An 18,734-nucleotide genomic window follows, 5' to 3' on the forward strand; every position below is an offset into this window, starting at 1 on the left:
AGGTTTTGGATGAAAATTCCATCACTTTAGATAGAACTGCATATTTTAAACTAGACTCCTTCCATTCACTCTCAGAAATTGCCAAACTCCATTCATCAATTGCATCTACCACCACCACACATTCTACATCCTCTTCAATCAAATCATCCTCGTCATACGTTTCCATTAGCATCCTATATAAACAATCTGCATGAAAATTTCTTCCTCCAGAGATATGTTTAATTTCAAAATTATACTCCTGAATTTTTGATACTAGCCTGTTTAATCTTGCTGACATGTTATTATTGTCACCGACCTTACTAAAGATAAAAGAAAGGGACTTGTGGTCAGACTAAATTACAAATTTGCGGCCCCAAATATACATTTTAAATTTCTGTGCTGCCCAAACGCAGGCCAAAGCCTCCCATTCAATAGTACTATAGTGACGTTCAAACTGTTTAAGAGACCTGGAGGCAAAGGCTACTCTTTGTTCCTTGCGTTAACCTCCTGACTTAAAACTGCCCCCAAACCATTCATACTTGCGTCCACAGTTATGATTGATGTGCAATCATCAAGGAAGACATGAAGAGCTTGAGCTGAAGCAATTAGATCCTTCACCTTTTCAAAAACTTCATTCACCTCTTTCGACCACAAAAATGTCTTCGCCTTCTTCAGTAAAGCACTAAGAGGTTCAACAACTTGAGCATAATTGACCACAAACCTTGAGTAATAATCTGCTAGCCCCAAAAAGGAACGTAGAGAATCTTTATCACAAGGTGCACTTGCTTCTTTCAAACCTCTGACCACTGAAAATTTTGGGTTGATACCAGACTCAGATACCGTGTGACCTAAGTACTCCAATTCATTCACCCCAAATTTACATTTATCATCTTACTGTCATGCCACGTTCACCCAAAATAGATAGAACCTTTTTAACTAACTGATTATGTTCTTCTATGTTTTCGGCAAATATCAAATTATTGTCTAAGTATGCCTGTACTCCTTTTAGATTTTGAAACAAAGTATCCATAAGCCTCTGGAAGACGCTGGTTGCAGATGCAAGATCAAAAGGGAGTCTCAGGAACGTGTATGCCCCAAACAGTGTAACAAAGGTTGTCAGCTCCTGAGACTCTTTCGACAAAGGGACCTGGTGATAGGCTGACTTTAAATCGATTAAGAAGAACCATTTAGCTTCACCCAAATTCGCCAAAAGTTTGTGAATCCTGGGTAGGGGGTGACAGTCCACCTTGATGTTTTTATTCAGACCCCTGAGATCTGCACACAACCTGATCTCGCCAGTTTTTTTCCGAGCGGCTACAAGGGGGCGACCCATTGGGATGATTCTGTGCGTTGAATTACACTTTGAGCACATAAATCTTCCAGCACAGTTTTTAACTCTCCTCTTACACTTAAAGGTACTGGGCGAACCTTCTGTGCAACCGGACAAGCTCCAGGCAATAATCTAATTTTGTGTTCTACACCTTTCACTAAACCCACCTTATCAGAAAATACATTTTGGAATTCAGACAACAGACCCTTGCGATCAATTTTAGATTCATACACATTGGATACTGGCATCTCTCTTGCCCTTATAGGATTATCATCCCCAGGTACCAAGAACAGACCCATTCTTGCTAAGTCTTTCCACCCCACAATATTTTTCCCTTTGACTGCCACATAAACTTTAGTACATATTGTCCTGTTCAAAATTAGTAAATTGCCCATGAAAAATCCCACCATATCAATATCCTTTTCTCCAAAGGCTTTGGGATTCACCTCTTTTTTAGACAAGTTAACTTCTTTACCCCAATTTTCATAAAATGTAGGGTCACAAAGTATTGTTATGGGCGAACCAGAGTCTGCCATGACTTTCAGCTCTGTTCAATTAATAGTAGCCTCACACAAATGACCCTTTATTTCTACTGGATCATCCACAAAATCCAGAGTTAACAACAGATTGCCTAGAGACTCTGAGCACATTTCGACATCCACCCTGCCTACTTTCACAGGTTTCTTTTGGATTCTACATACTTTATGAAAATGACCATTCTTTTTGCAAATGGAGCAGCGTTTACCTAAAGCTAGGCCAGCTTTTAAAATTGCCAATGTGAAATTTAGAGCCGCATCTGTAGCAAAAAGTTTGACCTTTCGATTGTAAAGGTTTCTGGGTTTTGTCTTTAGAGTTTACAGCATATAATCCATCTTCATTAAATTCCTCCGACACCATGTTTACTTTTGGAATTGATTCAGTCAGCATTGCTTTAGTTGAAATGACAGATCTTTCAATACTTAATGCCAAGTTGATTACTTCAGAAAGTGGAGGATTTTTACAACTGAATATTCTCTCTTTAATCTTGTGAGAAGAATAATTAAATACAAATTGGTCTCTGATGTAATAATCCAGCAAAGGACCGAAACCACAGGAAGTTACCAAAACCCTCAAAGCGGAAATATATTCCCCAACCTTTTCATCATCCCTCTATTTACGCTTATAGAAATGATGTCTTTCTAGCATAATATTTAGGGATTCTTGAAATTGCTTCTTTAACCTAGCAATTGCTTCTAAATAAACATTCCAATGTTTGTCCCCCGATTGACCATGGGGAGGAGGAATTGGAGTCAAGCTATTAAAAGTACATTGATCAGCTAGACCCAGACTCCCAAACAGTAAAGCAAATTTCCGAGGAGGGGAATATTCTGTTGCATCGATGGCTTCATGGTGGTTCTCGAATAAGCCAAACCACTCTGCCCATAGCATGACTGGTGTACCAGGTTTCTCTAAAAATGGAGTAGGGTGTGTGATTTCATGAGCTGAAGACATGTTTTATATGAAATACACCAGACTTTTAAAATGTCTTGCAAAAGATTAAAGCCAAACTAGGAGTGGTGAGCGTATCACCGCAACACGCTTGTTATGTTTCAAACCAATCAAAAAATGATCCATAAGATACTTAAAATGGTGAGTGTATCACCGAAACACTAAAAATTTTGTTGAAGGAATCACTGTAATGAGGTGTGCGTATCACCGCATCACGCTTGTTGTCAGTTATGTATCCTCTTTATTATGGAGAATTAGGATAAGTTGTGCAACTCGCTTGTTATAATTCAAACAACTCTAAATGATCCTGAAGATACTTGAAATGGTGAGTGTATCACCAAAACACTCAAACTTTTGCTGGAGGATACCTTGTTATGAGGTGTGCGTGTCACCGTGACACGCAGGATATTGTTCTTAAATCAGAACAAAAGAAAGTGAATTTTAAATTTGATTGCTTACAGACAACAGCGCATGAATTTCCGAAGAAGAAACTACAAAAATGGCTGTAGTGCGTACGGAGCGTCAACCGTTCCCCTGGAAACAAGGACATGCTGTGCGAAGACTCCGCTTATCCTACACGCGAGCATGTGTGACACAATCCCAGGCAAACAGCAGTGCAACTCAGTGTGAGCTGAAAGAAATTAGTCCAGCGAAAGAGAGCCTCCAGCTCATAAGGTTCTTTAAAATGTCAAGAATCCGAGTACATACAACAACCAAGCAAGGCGCCTCAGCCAATCAAATTTGCCAGTTACACGCAAAGTCAATGAAAGAAAAGAGAAGCGCTTGCTGAAAATTTGCCAGACATCCGCATCCTCATCCACATCAGCATCCATCCTACCATATCTTCAAGGAACAGCAGTGATGTGGCTTTTAACAGTGTCGAGGATTCAGTCTCAGAAGAAACGAGAGACTTGGCCGTATCACAATGGATCCTCACAGCGTGGGTCAGTGGGTGAAGCGAGCGAAAATCCCATCCTCGTCGCCAAATGTAATGATTCATCGAGTCATTACTTGAGAGACATTCTTCAATTAAACTTAAGTATTTTATTGATAAAACTTCACCCACGACATGGAGCACGTCTTCAGTACGAAGTACGATCGGCAACTGACACAGCCCATCGAACCTCGAACCGGAGACGACTCCATGCGCACATTCAAAGTAATACATCACACATAACATACATAGAATTCTAAATAGCACAGTAAGGCAAAGAAGCAAAGTAAACAATCCACTACAACCCTACCTGTAAATCTGGAAAATATTCTCATCATTATTTCCTTTACAAATCAGACCTTTCATAAATAAGACTCTAGCCTTTCAGTTTTTACTGATTTTTTCAGATAAATACAGACAGAATACCATTTATTTTCCTGGAATTTCAGGACGTAGGTATCACATAATGAGATCCTCCACTGAATAGAGCACTTTCTCAAGGAAAGAGTCAAGCACTGACAAGGTCATCTCCCCTGATGCATAGTAGAGTTACTGAAAATTTGTCACAGTGAAATTTGCTTCACGCCAGCGTAATCAGCTTTATTTCGTGTTACGAAAATTTCATGACATTGCACTACTACACCATACTGTATAATTATGTGCCATGAATGAGCTGTTCCTAGTAAAAATTGGAAATGCAAACGTACATTTTTCCTTTTAAGGTAAACATGTGTGCCACTTTCATAGTAAATCAACGTTAATGCCACTAGAAGCCCCGCTCCTTTGATGTCCTCAAATGGCAACAAATATACAATTTCGGAAGCTATGATGATATTTCTATAGGAAACCCAAACCTTATAATGCCCTTTGACTGAAATGCGCTCTGAAAATATTAATCACTCTACAAACAAAGGATGCTTTCAACATTCCCTGAAATGATCTTCTGTTTTTAATCTAAACTCCCTTAAGGCCAGTTCCAAGTGCTTACCAATTTCTTTTTTAACCTTCAACATAACGTTTCCCATGAATGTCTGTTTAATCTCCTTAACTCCTACTTACACTGGCAACCAACCCTGCTACCTCTCCATGACCTGGGAAAGGGGTGTTTTCCAAACCTGCTGCTTTAAGCTCTTTCCTGCCACATGTAGAAATACAGCAGCCTTAAACCCCACTGGACATCATTCAAGAAAAGCGTGTCTTCCTAGCGCTCAAAGTCACTCTCTCACAATTACCTACAGAAACGCTCTCTTTCTGGCCAACAACAGATCCCTTATACAAAAGCTGCAAAGCCTTGACTAAGAATTTACACAAAGTTATCTATGCCAAACCATTTGCTCACACTTCTCTGATTTAAACGAGATATCCATGCAGTTGAAAGCCACAACATTGCCACTCATTTAGCAAAACATGGACCATTCTCTGCCAAACAGTCAACCTTTTCAAGAGGTTATTGATCCCTCTGAGTTTCTGTCAGTCCAGCAGTACCGCTCAGACTGCCTTGAAAGTGAAGTGAGGCTACTCAATGTTTCCCATGCCATTGGGGACACCATACCTGTAAAGGAAAGTGCTGACTTGCTTGTATCCCTGATGGTTATAGCAGTCATTCCTCCCTAAAGGCCAAGCACATTCCTTGTGCCATCAAGAATCTTATTGGAGAGGGGCGGGGCTTGGACGGCAATGCAGGCAGACGCCTAAGTCCGGGACCTCCGTCACCCCGAAATGAAGAACGGCAAAAGAGTCAGCGAAACAGCCCTGGAAACAACCCACAGGCGAAGCAGAAGACGTGGGAAATATCGAGGCAGAAGAAGGTGAAAGAAGTAGAGCCGCCAAGATAGGAGGCAGAATTAACAAGCCAAAATCGTGTGGAGCGGAGTGCGCAGGAGGAACTCAAGAGGGCGGCACACTACGGAGAGGAAGAAGAATAACGCCGACCACACTGCAAGAAAAAGGAGCAAGGAAGGAGCGCAGGCATCAGCAGCGGAGCTGAAGTCCGGCCACGGTGTTCGTTGGAGCTAAGCCATGCACCGCCGGTAGGTCCGCGCAAACAACCCACAAAGAATCTAACGGCGAACGGCACAGCAAACGAAACTGAAATCAGACTCTGGTAGCGGCCATCTTGAGGCGGAGCGGGGCTGTGTCGGACAAAGGCACACACAGAAGTGGCAGCGCTCCGGCAAGCAGAGGAAGCATACAGACGAACCCCAAGGCGGGAGACGAACAGAGGCCGACGCACTCGAAAGAGGACACAGAACTAACCTCGAAGCAAGCCCAGAGGTGCACCAAGCCCAACCCTGGCTAAAACCAGCGGGCTGCTAATACCTGGTAGGTACGCGCAAGCCAGACGTAACTATAATATCACCGAGCGACGCATGGCGCAGACCTAACTGGTAGCGACTGCCGGCTGCCACTTTGAGCAACGTCGGCAAGCAGGTCTGCAGAGAGGGCGCAATCGAATCGAGACTGGGTTAGTGCCAGCGCGGCCATCTTGCGGAGGAATAGAACGGAGCTAGCTAGAGCAGGAAGACGCTCCGGACAAGGCCAAAAGAGTGCGCTGAACCAAGCAGAGAACACTACACAGGCTCACAGGGGAGGTTAATACCACACAAGCCAACCCCACCTAACAGCGCAACAGAATACCATGGCAGTGGCCAGCGCTCAAACAACCAACACCCGCAGGCACGCAAAGAGAAGAAGTAGCCTCCACTATGACGTAAGACGTATGCAGCACGCCGGCTTACAGGGGTAAAATCCAACAGGGCAACTAGAATGCAGCACGGGTGGCACACCAAGATTAAGCAAGAGTTACGAGGTGGCAGAACAGCCGCAGCAGAGAACGCTCACCACAAGCAGACTCAAGCCCTAAAAACGGCGACACCAAAAAAAAACAAGGGAGGCGAAAAGACAGATAACCTAAGCAAAAGTAAACCCAGCCACACTAAGCCAAGAAGGGAGCAGGGGAAAGAACCCAGCACTAACGTGCCAGGGAGGCAAACTGACAACGCAAAAGACAAGCACGGTTTCTGCCAAGAAAAGAGCTGGTGGGCGCCAGGACAAGGACAATAAGGTGGCCAAGTAGATTCAGACTGGACAGCACACCCGAAAACAAAGACACCGTAAGCGCAGGCAACAACAAAGCTCACCCGGCCATTCTACAGAAAGACGACAGACTGTATGCCTACATAGCGAGAAGAGGCTTCAACAAAATGGTGGGAAAAGACGATAAAACCGCCAGCGACAACAAGAAGGTCAGGAAGGACCTAACCGAATCCCCAACGAAGCTGAAAAACAACCACACGAATGAAACAACACTAGACACGCTCCTCAAGAAGATAAATTAAGGGAACGACCTTGCAAAAGCCACAAAAAAAACCATAGACAATATGCAACTAGAACTGGCAGCCATAAGAGCAGACCAAAGCAAGACTAACTGCAGACTTGACATGGCCGAGAAAAGAATATGCGACCTAGAAGACAACACAACCAGAGCAAACAGAGACATGGGCTACGTGGTAAAAACAACCAGCAACCTACAAAAGATGCTGGCAGAGCAAGATGACCGAAGCAGGAAAGGGAACATCCGACTCCTAGGGGTGCCAGAAGGTGAGGAGGACGCAACGGGCTCATGCGCAGTTCTACTGGAAGACCTACTACCAAAACTGACTGGCTTAAGGTTTGACAGGCCATTCGAGGTAGACAAGGCATACAGGGTGCCAGCAACAAAACAACCACAGGGAAAGGACCCGAGGCCTATCATATGCAAACCACTGCGAGCAAACCACACGGAAGCCATCTTCTCCTTTGCTAGGAAAGGCCAAAACGTACAATGTCAGGGTCAAAAGATCATCATAACACAAGACTTCTCCAAGCAAACGGTGGAGACAAGGAAAGGGTTCCTGGCACTAAGGGACAGACTCCGGAAAGCAAACATAACATTCAGCTTCGAGGGACCGGCCAGAATGAGAGTCACAGACAGGAAAGGCACAATAGTCTTTGATGAACCCAAAGAGCTGCGGAGATATCTACAAGGTCCAGACCCTGAAGAAATGGAGGCACAAAGCCCAGGTGCAGCGAAGAGAAGAGCCTCATCAGATACCTCGGAAGGAGGTGCAGAAGGAGGACGTTAGCAGAAGCCATAAGACTATACTAACATGCTAAACAGGAATAATCTACCTCAGCACAACAGATCTACCTCAAGATAACGGACTTGGAAGCGAAATCAGAACTCCTCAGGAACAAGAACATTGAATCATAACCTAGCGGACAACGAAGCTACCACACAAGCGGCATCAGAGGCAATGGGTCATTCATGCCAAGCCACCACCAGGTTCCTCAGGAGTAAGCAGCACCAGCCGCACCAGCCGCATATCCTTTGACTCCCAGGTGCAACATGTTTACAAGGGAAGGGCATGGGAGAAAAGGAACTCGAGGGGGACGGAGGGAGGGAGGACCCTTGCTGTCGCACGCCTACAGTACGATGTCGGTAGGGAGGGGGGTGGGCGGGTGGGGGGCAGGGAGGGGTGGGGAGCTCCACGGTACAGTCAGATGCTTTTCACTATCTCTATGTTCTTTCGGTCCTTATCTTTCTTCCCTTTCTGTCCTTTCTGTCGATCACCCAGTGGGGCAAAACCAACACAACACTAGGCCAACATTCGCCTCTCGAACGGTGGTACACAGCAACACCTGCCATTAAAGTTAGCGAAAGAGGCAAACCACCATGACTACACCTACTAACACCCAGCTACTCTGACATTAAAGTGGTATCCCTCAATGTAAAGGGCCTCAACCACCCAGTCAAACGCCGAAAGACACTTGACTACCTAGCGAAACTCAAAGGCGACATTTACGTCCTCCAAGAGACAAGGATCTCAGAGGAGGACGCACAAAGCCTCAAAGCGAAATGGATAGGGGAAGTAGCCTGCTCACCGGCTATACACAAGAAGTGAGGAGTGGTTACAATCATAAGCAAAAAGGCCAAACTCGCACTACACGAATGTCAGACAGACAACAAGGGTAGGGTACTAGTTACAAGCCTCAAAAGAGGTGAGGAGCGAATACATGTAGCTAACATCTACGGGCCCAACTCGGCAGACAAAACATTCTGGGAGGAGGTGGAGGCCAGACTAAATAGCATTCCCCAAGGCGAGCTATTAATCCTAGCTGGAGACATGAACCAGGCCCTAGACCACGCCATAGACAGACACCCACACCGAGCCAGTCACAGGTCACAAGAACAAAACATCCTTAAAAACCTATGTGCCAAACTAGAGATTAGAGACCCGTGGAGACTCAAACACCCAGACGCAAGAGAATACACCTTCTACTCACACCCACACAACTCATACAGCAGAATCGACTACATCCTCATGTCAGTCACGCACACACACCTCATTGACACAACGGAAATTGGGCCAATGACAATTTCTGATCACACACACGTCACCCTCATGATCAGTGGCAAACACAACGAGAAGCCCAGTCGAAGCTGGCGACTAAATAGCGACATCCTGGAGAAACCCCGCCAATATAGCAGAAATTGAGGTGGCAATCAATGAATACCTTGCCTTCAATGACAACGCGGAGACCAACAAGGGAAACCTTTGGGAAGCCCTAAAGGCCACAATAAGAGGCAAACTCCTGAATATCAAATCCAGGATGAATAAAGACAGGACCAAAAAAATAACTGATCTGGAAATCCAGATCAAAGATCTAGAGAGAGGCCACTGCACAAACCTAGCAGACAAAAACACTCTGACTGACCTGACTAATAGGAAGTATGAGCTCAATAAAATTCTGAGTGAAAGAGCTGGTACATGGATCAACAAATACGCATCCATCAACCTATGCTCAGCCAATAAAGCAGGGAAAACACTAGCGGCATACCTGAAAGCAAAACAAAGGCAGCACACAATAGAAGCGATAACAGACAGGACGAACAAGACACACACTGACAACAACAAAATCCTGGAGGTGTTCAAAAGCTTCTACAAAGAACTATACACAGCAGATAATGGCCTAGCACCTGACGGTGGGGCAGGTCTACTGGAGAGACTAAGCCTACCTAGACTGACAAAACAGCAAAGAGAATCTCTGGAGGGAGATATCACTGGTGCAGAGGTAGTAAAGGCGGTCACATCCCTCAAAACAAACAAAGCACCAGGACCGGACGGGTACACCGCCGTGTTCTATAAACAATTCTTACAGCAGCTAAAACCCACCATGGTCAAAGTTTTTTTGTATTGCGCACAAAAGGGTAAAATGACGGACTCAATGGCGGAAGCCAACATCATAGTAATCCCCAAAGAGGGCAAAGACCCACAGCACCCGCAAAACTACCGCCCGATCTCCCTCATAAACGTCGACTGCAAAATATACGCCAAAATTATGGCGGCAAGACTAAATACGATTCTACCCCATCTAATCCACAACTCGCAGGTAGGATACCTTAAAAACAGGTTGTCCCAAGATAACACCAGACTCTTATGCCACCTCATTCACCTCACAGCCAACAGTCAAGACCAGGCGGTAATAATCGCTCTAGACGCTGAGAAGGCCTTTGACAGAGTCTCGTGGCCATTCTTAGACCTATGCATGGGGAAATTTGGCCTGGGTACAAAGTATCGGAGCATGGTGATGTCACTATACAACAACCCCAGGGCCCGGGTCGCAGTCAACGGCGGGACGTCAGAAAACTTTACCCTAGAAAGAGGTATGAGGCAAGGATGCCCACTATTCCCGGCATTATTCCTGTTAGCCCTGGAACCACTGTTGGCTATGATCAGAAACAACCAACACATAACTGGCGTCCGAGTCAGAGACAACACAGTAAAATTAGCAGCCTATGCAGATGATATATTGATCACAACGAAAAACCCGACCACCTCAATAGCGGCGCTAATAAACACGATAGAAGAATATGCCCTAGTTTCGGGATACAAACTGAATAGAGAGAAATCCGAATGCAAACCCATGAACTGTCACACTACCAGTGCGGTCCTGGGGACATCAGGGCTAACCTGGCAAAAGAAACCCCTTAAGTATCTCGGCCTCCTATTTGGCAGAGACCTAAGGTCAACCCTAGACCACATTGAGGAAGCGACCCTAAAGAAAATAAAAAATAAACTAGAGTCCTGGTCTCCTAAATTCATCAGCTGGTGGGGTAGGGTGGAGACCATCAAAATTATGATAGCGCCCATGATGAACTACCTGCTAAGCATGCTACCACTTACACTAACCGAAGACTTCCACAAGAAGCTAGACACGATTATTAACAAGTTCTTGTGGAAGGGGAAGAAGCCCAGAATTAGTCTAAAAAAACTGAGACTGAGGAAAGAACTAGGGGGACTAAACGTTACGGACTTTAAGGCTTTCCAAACAGCATGCTTAGCAAAACAGGGAATATTCTGGCTCGTTCCGACCCAGGAATACAAACCAGTTTGGCTTGAGCTGGAGAGAGACATCCTGGGAGGCGCCGAACCTGCAGCCATACTCACTGCCAACAAGCACCCCGAGGCAACCAACGCAGTGCTCAAAAACACCAAGGCAGCACTCCTGAAAGTGGATAGGAAAATGGAACACAGCATCAGGGGATCTAGCTGGGAGTCAATCTGGTTCAACTCAAAAATAACATACAGAGGTAGGACACTCACAAATAAGGAGTGGTACGGTATAGGGATCACAACACCCGCTTAGCTGGGGAAGGAAGGTACACCACTCACATTTGAAACACTGAAAGAGGTACACAATCTACCCAACATTGAATTCTATGAATTCCTGAAGATCAGAACGGCCATCCCTAAAGCGAACCTCAACAAAGGGAAACCCTCCATCATAGAGTACATGCACAACCTGAACAAGATCGGACACCAAACAGCCCACCTATACAAACTCATAAGTCCACAAACATCCACACTGAACACCAGAACTATGTCGTTCTGGGAATCACTGCACAACAGACAGCTTAGCGAAGATGAGAAAGCCAGGCTATGGGTCTCGGCCTCCAAGAATAAAGTCTCCCCTCAACTAGCGCAAACAAAGTTCTGGCTACTGCACAGAATGTTTTGGACGCCGGCCCGGCTGGCTACAGTAGGCGCCGTAGAGAATGATACATGTTGGAACTGCCATAAAGCAAAGGGTGACCTAGCCCATCTCATCTACGAGTGCCCCAAAGTCAAGCTCTTTTGGGTCAAAGTTAACGACTTTATTAACACAGTAGTTGGGGGTAACATAAGACAGGGTCTCGATGGAATAGCCACCACATTCATGGCTCCAGACCTAGAATGCAGGGACAACAGAGAGCTGGTAGACCTTCTACTCACAGCGGCGGTTAAAACAATCCTAGCGGGGGAGGAGCTTGGAGCTCGAGCAACATGGCCGTGTAGGCACTCGGCTCCTCCGAGCTTTGTCTGCCGGCCTACCATCCTGTCGCCTATCCTGTCCCCCGAGCCCAGGGATCGTTGCCGGAAGCCGCGCGGACCGTCGGGGGCCGATTTCGGAGCTCCGGAACGGCCGGTGGTCGGAGTCTGGCCCGTCTCGATCTGAGGCCTGTGGATCACCGAAGCCGGGTCCTGTGGTTGCCGCTCCGCCCGCCACCGAGTGGCATAACATTGGGGACCCGAACCGGAAGTCGCCGGTCGGATCCGTCGAAAGTGTTTTTTTGGATCTGCAGCAGCCCCCCCCGCACCTAAAAGCCGGTGAGGAGTGATTATACCGCATAACGGTGGTGCGGAGCCGGGGACGACAGGGGGATTGTCCCAATCCCTCCCAGGTCGTCTGTGCCTGTGCCCACGAATGGGGAAGTCTGTGTGACTGTATGGCCGGATGGAAGGTCGTCGCCTGACCGGAGAATTCGGAGGAGTGCACTGATGCTGGTGTAGAGCACTGACTGTGTGAAGTGTTTGGAACACGCTGTGGCAAATTACGGATGAGCAGGGGCTTGTGTTGACTCCCTCACTGGCGTCAGACTGGCTTTGCAGTTCCTGCCAGAGATACGACTGCTTCTGGGGTATTGAAGCGCCCTCATTGCTGGTGCTACGTGGTGGGACCAAGAACTGGGCGGTGTGTTCACTACACGTGAAGTGTCGGTGGGGTGAGGAGAGACATTCCTCCGACGGGCGACTTGCCCCGACTTTAGTGTGGTCCATTGGGTCTCCGTGAGTGCTTACCTGCAGGCTGGGATCTAATGCTTTGAACGCCTGGAACCCCCTATCCCAAAGATGGCGTTTACGTTACGAGGCATCATGGCGGCCATAGCTGATGTTCGACTCTCCCTGGATACGCAATTTGTAAAACTGAATACCGCACTGGACACGGGATTCATTGCACTCCACCCGACAAGAGCAGTTCCCGCTGGGGTCGATGAGAGGGTCGAGCCCCAGATCGTAGCGCCGTTTGTGCTTGTTGACGGCGTGTTTCAATCGCACCAGGACTTGATCATACTTACATCTTCCCACGGTCTGGTTGAGTATGAGCACAGTAACTATGTAAGCGGGGCCTGGCGGTCTGAGGACTGTCTCTTGGGGGTCCCCCAGGGATCGCAGGGGCCGATGTCTGATTCATTGTTCCCGAACTTTGCACGAGTGCTTTGGACATTTTGTCAGATATTCTCTGCTGTGTGTTGTGATCTGATGGTATGGTGGGATAGAATTCACTCTCGCGAGCGTAAGGGCCAGGATTAATCTAATTGTACTGCGATTGTTTTTATGGCTTGCACTGATGACTCGGTCTCACTAACTTGTTGCTGATGGGGGTGGGGCGGTCCCTTCTGGTCTCCTCTGGTCCGTCTACGTTTCCCTCTGGACTACTGCATATTTGTGGTATGTTGTCGGGGGGGTCCTCTCAAATAGGCTCGGGGGGGAAGAAATTGTATAATTGTATGCTATTTTGCGCTCCTCTTCCACTTCTCTCTCTTTATTTCCCTTTTGTAGGGGTTTAGTTTGGTTGGGGCGACAGGCACTCTGCTAGTGGGTTGGGCTATAGCCATCTGCAGGGGTGTAGGGTGGGGGTATGGGGGTGGGGTTTCTTGTTTTTTTTTTTCTTTCTTTCCTTCCTGTTCCTTTCCTTTTTACTCGTCTCTTTTCTATATTTCGGGTTCTTATAGGGCGACAGGCACGCGGCTGGGGGGGTGGGCCATGGCCTTCTGCGGGTGTGCAGGGTGGGGGTGGTGGGATGGTATTTGTTTGATATTTGTTTCTATGGCCCTTTAGTCTCTCTTTTTTTCTCTTAAGTGTCGTCGTCGTTCATGACTCCCGCTGTATGTTCTGTTCTACGGGGTGGGGTTTGGACTTGCTATGTTCCGGGTTTGTGCCTACATCTCTCCTGATTTTTGTATCCTACCCCAGATACTTTATTCCTATTTGTACTATTTGTGGATATCCTGCCTTACGCATAGTATTGTGGGATCATGTACGGCTGTACGGCACCCTTTTTTCAGTTTTTCTTTTTGAAAATGAACCTTTCCAATCCTGATTTCAATCCTACATGTTTTACTACAAGTTATGTATTTGCACTTCAGCGACCCTGGTTTTCGAGCTGCTATTACTTCTCACATTGCTTGCTGTATTCCTGCTTTGATTAGCGGCCGGCCGGGAGGGTTGTAGGCCCATACTTGTAATTGCTTGTTATGCTAATAAAGGTTCCCAAAAAAAAAACAAAAAAAAAAAAGAACAGACCACCACCCAAGAATATATCTGTAACCGGATTTAGGGTACCATCCACTTTTGTACCTCCGACTAACACAATGAGCCATCGAATACTGGCATATGAAAACATTATCACTGGAGAAGTTAAGAAGATCCTTAGTGAGAAGACATATGTGAAATACAATATTCGGAAGACCGAAAGAACAGCCCTTGAAACTTTAAAATCCTATTGCAATGTCGCGGTGAAGCCAGCTGACAAGGGTGGGGCCATCATCATCCAGGATGTATTGAAATACAAAGAAGAGATCTGGCGTCAACTAAATGATGGCGTCAGCTATAAGAAGCTGACATCTGATCCAACAAAAGACCTGGCGGCTGAGATCCAGAGGGTTACGCAGGAAGGAGTTCAACAAGGTTTCCTTACGGATCATGAATATCAGTACCTTAATCAGAGCCATCCACGCATGCCAACCATTTATACCTTACCAAAGGTGCACAAGGACATACATAACCCCCCAGGACGACCTATCGTCTCCGGATGTGGATCTATCCTTGAGCCTCTATGCCGGTATGTGGACTTCTTCCTAAAACCTCTAGCGGAGGCAACTACTGCCTATCTGAGAGACACCACACACACCATTAACTTGGTAGATGGGAAACCATTCGATCCAGATGAGGAATTACTAGTAACCTGCGACATTGTGTCGCTTTATACGAGTATCCCCCAGGAGGGGGCTCTGATGGTGGTCACTGCAGCCCTTGACAGCCGGGAAGCCCCGGTACAAGTACCCACTTCATTCATCATCCTTCTGTTGAAGATCGCCATGATGAGAAATGTTTTTATGTTTCAAAATGTATTCAATTTACAAACGAAGGGCGTGGCAATGGGGGCAGCCTTTGACCCGGACCTGGCAATTTTGTTCATGGCTTTTTATGAAAAGACTTTTGTCATCAGTGATCACAACCCATTTCGGCATCAAATACAACTATGGATGCGTTATATTGATGATGTTCTGGTGATCTGGAAGGGTAGCGATAGTGAACTTGAACGTTTCCACTCTTGGCTAAACCTGCAATCCCCTGACATTCAATTTACGATGCAAGCCAGTAACAACAAAATTGATTTCCTGGACATCACGATAGTAGCAGAGGAAGGCATACTGTAAACCACTCTCTTCAGAAAGCCTGCGGAACGCAACTCTTTGTTGCAATATTCAAGTCACCTTCCGCGGAGCCTTCGAGATAACTTGCCCTATGGCCAGTTCCTGGAGTAGGACCCACTGGGTAGTGAAACGTACAAAGCAAGCACATCACCCACAGTTCCACAACACTTCCTGGACCAGTAGAACAGAGGAAGGGTTGCACCTACTGTATTGACCCACTGCAGGATTCTGAGCTCCAAAAAAGAGACTAAGTCACAATACAAAAACTTAAATGGGCAATGCGCCAAAAGTTTCCCGCCGACGAGAATACTTCCCTGAGCACAAAATGTGACTTTTTCCAGTCAAGGCTTTTCCATCAAAACAAGTGGTTTCAGCTGTTCCTCGCCCCTTAGCTATCCAACTTAGAGAGGATGTAAGCCTACAAGTTTGCCCCATTGAAAGTTTTTGACTTACATTTCAGAGACTAAGGGTCCAATTATGATGACGGTGGGACTGTCACCAACAGCCCGTCGGTGGCGGTCTGTTCCTTTACACCGGACGGTAGGTAGAAAGGGACATTGGGGGCCTGTAGGGGGCCACCCTTCCCCCTGGGCCTCAGTTTTGAGGTATAGGGGCACCTATGACACCCACCTACATATCCCTGCACCATGTGGCAGGCACCGCATGGTGCCTGCCACGTAGTGTAGGGATGTTTTAGGTATATTTTATGCACTGTGGTGGGTGCTGCATCCCACAGCACCCACCACAATACATAAAATAGATATTGCGACTTCTGTGGTGGCGGTTGCGTCCTTCGGACTGCGGGACTACCCACTTGTAGTCGCGTGGTCCCTTTTACGAATGGATGGTGGTCGGGCTTAAGTACGACTGCCATCCTGATGAGACCCTTAGACCCAAGGTAAGATCACCAGCCAGGACAAACCTGCTTGCTGTAGCCGCCACACGCTTCATCACGATCAGTCTAAAATTGCATTTTGGTCCCAGTTGCACATGACCATAGGCCATCATTTGCGCTTCACTTTTTCATTGTGCTTTTTACCTTAAATCTACCAAAATACATATTAAGGGTTCCCCCTGTTGGATATTTGTCTTTTTTGTGCCATTTTGTTTATTACATTTTACAGATTAACACCAGACTAAACCAGTTTTAGGAAAAAACAGAAAACATGGTTATTCACTCTAGCCTAAGACAGCCATCCCTCTCCTCTCAGCGCCAAAAGACCATTGGCATATGTGCGCTTAATAAATTCCCTAAACATAAACATAAACATTTTCCTCTATTTTTATTCATTTGAGTGGGATTTTTATTGTGTTGTGTTTTTGAAACTTCTACATCCTTTACACATTTTCTTTAAGTAACGCCTCTCTGCACTGTGCCATGTCTACCAGGGGGTAAGCTTAGTTTAAAATTATTGAAACCTTCGCCTGAACCTAGCAGGTTAGTGACCTTGGGGCATATTATCAAGAACTGCGATAAAATTATCGTCGCTTTAGTGGCAGGGCACTGCCGCTAAAACAGCGATATTGGGCTTGATAATATGCCCTTGTGAATTCCATAGCAGCCCAGGTTAACACCAGAGCCTGGGCTGCTATGGGAATTCGAAAGAACATTTTATCAAGCCCATTATCGCCGTTTTAGTGGCAGTTTCCTGCCGCTAAAGCAGCGATAATTTTATCGCCATTCTTGATAATATGCCCCCTTATTCCTTATGGTGGACTATCATCCACCCCGATTAATAATTTAGTTTCTTACATATAGAATATAGCATCTGCAAACAAAATATACCAGTGATTCAGCTTTTTCTGGGACCACTTATCATTGGTCCTCCAATAGACCTTTTTCTCCGACTGCGAGGTGATTGGAGTTAGCATTAACATCAATCAAATTCAATTAACAGCGCAACCCATTTGGCTACACAATGAGGACCAGTAATCGGTAGCCAAATTCAAATGGTTTATTGCAAATTAATAGTTAAGTTTAAATAGACAACTCATAAAATCATGCTGTAAAGATACAGAATAACGACTGGGATTCCCAGATGCCTCAAGAATTGGAGGCAAACCAGTAATTCTGTATTGGTAATGCAGAACAACAGCATAAAAATCTGGTGGTCAGAAAATAATCAAAGGCTCTCTATCCTTTACATTAGTGAAGTAGAATAACTAGAATTTCAAAATACAGAGGATGGTTTGGGAAATGAACCCCAGCAAATCAGGAAAGTTCCAGAAAGAAAGTCAGGTCAAGACAAAAAGAAATCAAGTAGGCAAGCGTTAGCATCTCAGAAGTTCAGTCAAGAGTCTTCTCTGTGTCACGAACAAATGTTAGCCTAAGCCACACTTAAGCAAGAATCAAGGAAGCATTCGGTATAGACTCTCTCAAGGTCCATTCAGAATATAGTGGGGACACAAGGAAGCAGGGAATCAGGAAAGGTGTCTGCAAGGACTCTGCAAGGGGCCGGTAAGGGATCAGTCTAGAATTTGAGAAGCATCATCTGTGGAAAAACTCCAGGGGGCAACAGTATATTATATCATGCACATTTTACTTAGGCAACACCCCCTTGATCACACCATCAGGTGTTCATTGTCCTTGTCGAATCCCAAAGTTGCAGACTGCAACATAGCTGGTTTGTCCCACAATGGACATGGGAACGACATCTCTCCCTCAGAAACACATATGTTGTAACATTTGTAAGACAAGACCATTCAGTTAGCACTTTGTTTCTTCGTGTAGGTTCACCAAGGGCCTTTTCTCAGGCTCTTTCCCCCTATCTGTAGTAGAGTAAACTAACAATACATGTAAATAAATACCTGCAAGAAATGTCGAGTTAGCTGAAAAATGAATTCATTCTTATGCAGCATGGTGAAATACTGGCCTACTCGGGACAAGTTAAACGTTAATTTCAATTGTGCACAATTAATATGCATGTGCACAGTTAAACACAGATGAATATACATTTCTAATGCTGAGGTTTTATACTGCATGTAATATTCAATAAATGATTAAAATACGCAGCTGTAACTATGGCTGAGAGCTACATCAAAATCAAATATATGGAATATTAATCCTCACATTGCGTAAATCTTTTATTGTTTATGGTAGAATTACATTCTACATATATGAAGATAGTTTTAATCAGTTTAGATGTAATTCATGTGAAGTAGCACACACATTAGAAAAGTCACATCTAATCCCGATGGTGAGT

Source organism: Lissotriton helveticus, chromosome 6 (assembly GCF_964261635.1).
Source record: "Lissotriton helveticus chromosome 6, aLisHel1.1, whole genome shotgun sequence".
Taxonomy (NCBI): domain Eukaryota; kingdom Metazoa; phylum Chordata; class Amphibia; order Caudata; family Salamandridae; genus Lissotriton; species Lissotriton helveticus.